The following is a 2,417-nucleotide window of genomic DNA, read 5'->3' as shown; positions in this document are numbered from 1 at the left end:
ACTTCAGTCGTGTCCAGCTCTCTGTGACCCCATAGACGGCAGCCCACCAGGCTCCCCTATCCCTGGGATTTTCCAGGGAAGAACACTGGAGTGGGTTGCCATTTCCTTCTCCAATTCATGAAAGTGGAAAGTGAAAAGTGAAAGTGAAGTCGCTCCATCGTGTCCGACCCTCATCGACCCCTTGGATTGCAGCCTACCAGGCTCCTCCGTCCATAGGATTTTCCAGGTAGGAGTACTGGAGTGGGGGTGCCTTTGCCTTCTCTCAGCACGGGTATTAATAAAGTATAAAATAAAGATGTCATTTTATCAGTATCAAAGGAATCACTGGATTTGGGCTGCATGTACATAAAGAAGAGAATACCATATAATGTGACTGTCACTGTCATATGAGATCCACAGGTGGAGAAAGCCTTGTGTCTGCTTTCCGCTGAGTTAATCCTAAAGATGGCGACAAGGATCAAGATATAGGACATGAGAACTATCAGAAGAGATGAAACCAAATTAAAAATTGAAAAGATCAGAATTATCCATTTAATTTCACGTTTGTCTGAAGAAAGCAATGATATCAAGGGCAGACTATCACAATAGAAATGCTTAATGACATCATGACCACAAAACGATGAAATAAAAGTTTTTATGATGGTTAGCAGAGACAAAAAGAGGCTGTCTAGATACGAATGGCCACTAGTGTGTGACACAACCTTTGTGACATGATGCTTGTATAGAGCAGAGGGTTACAGATGGCCATGTAGCAGTCATAGGCCATAGCAGAAAGAATGAAAATTTCACTGGTGATAAACCTACTGAAGAAAAAGAGCTGGGTATCACATCAATCATAAGAGATTGTACGCTGATCTATGGCAAAATTTACTAGCATTTTGGGTCCTACGCTGTTGAGTAACCAAGATCAGTAAAAGCCAGGTGTATGAGGAAAAAGTACAGGGGTGTGTGTAGCCTGGAGTCTATCATGGTGAGAATGATCAAGCCCAGGTTATACCCCACTGAGACCATGTAAACAATGAGGAAGAGTCCAAACAAAGGCGCCTGTAGCTCAGGGAGATTGGTGATTCCTACGAGGATGAATTCATTCAGCATCGTCAGATTGTGTTTGTCCAGCCAGGCCATTCAGGAAATATAAACTGAGAATAAATATAAAAATAATGATTAACCTTCATGAGCTATGATGAGGTTATCATTGTAAGAAGTGGTTACAATTTTAAATCTTATGTTTATGGTTTGTTAATTTAATTGGCAGCTCAGTTTTCTCTCTCCCAAGTCACTTTAGCTCCTGACAGGTGTCTTAGACATGACACATAAACAGTACAAAAAACAAAAATAAATAATTTGACTTTATATAAATGAAAATTAAAACAAAGTTTTGTCTGTCAAAGGACATTCTCAAAGTATTAAAAAACGTGACCCTCACAATGGAAAAAGTTGGGAATCATATGTCTGATGTGTCTAATACATTGAATATACAAAACACTTTTATAATTCAACAATAGAAAAAACACCCAAATTAAAAGCAGACAAAGGATGTGAACAGAAATGTCTCACAGGAGATATACAAATGGCCAATAATCACCTGAAAATATGTACAAAACATCATGGACAAGGGTGAACATCAGACCTTCACTGTGCACACTAAGAACGGAGGTTAGAGAAGCTGAATCATTTCTAATCCTTCCCCCCCACCCCCTCCGCTGGTGCCACCAACTATACCTTTCAACAATAAATGCATGACAGTAAATGTAATCTACAAAGAGAGATCAAAAATATATGTTTAAATGCATATAGTTAAACATCAAAGTAATTTTTTGAGAGAGAATAAAGTGAGTTTTGGAAAGAGCTACTAAATAAATAAAGAGTGGAAAATAACCTTAATTTTAAGCAAAATATACATTCCCGCTTCATAATTTTGAAAGGACTGTCCTGTGCATAAATCTGTATCTGTACAGATTTTCTTTTTCATTCCAATCTCCATTAGATGTGCAGTTAGTCATTTAAAGGATGATTTGACAGCCTCAAAGATTTGTAAGTGGGAGGGAGTGAGAGTCACAATGGGGTGATGAAGTCACAATGTAGTGAAATGGATGCTTTAATATTTTATTTTGACCTCACCTCTAGCAAAAAATAAAAAATGATGACTTTCAAATGGCATTGATCCTTGCAATATATGGATAAATCTGGGAAACTCATATATTAGAAGCAGATAAATTACAAGGACTATAAACACATTGATATAATGCCTTTAATTCAGATATAGTTGGAAAACACTGTGAGAATCTGTCATTATTTGGTGTTAAAATTTTGAAATAAATTCCATTTATATCAAATATATATCATATTTATATACCATTTTATATCATATGATATCAAATATCATATTTCATATCTTCATTAAGGGTCCAAGTATA

General features: G+C 36.7%; 1 pseudogene; it reads right to left on the bottom strand.

Annotated features, from left to right (window-relative positions):
- The window catches only part of LOC104988286, a 4,238-nt pseudogene extending 3,113 nt beyond the window's left edge, over positions 1 to 1,125 (bottom strand).
- Positions 1,126 to 2,417: the final 1,292 nt, after the last annotated feature.

This window comes from Bison bison, unplaced genomic scaffold, assembly GCF_000754665.1.
Source record: "Bison bison bison isolate TAMUID 2011002044 unplaced genomic scaffold, Bison_UMD1.0 scf7180017846412, whole genome shotgun sequence".
Classification (NCBI taxonomy): Eukaryota; Metazoa; Chordata; class Mammalia; order Artiodactyla; family Bovidae; genus Bison; species Bison bison.
This window is presented reverse-complemented; position numbering and strand designations above follow the sequence as displayed.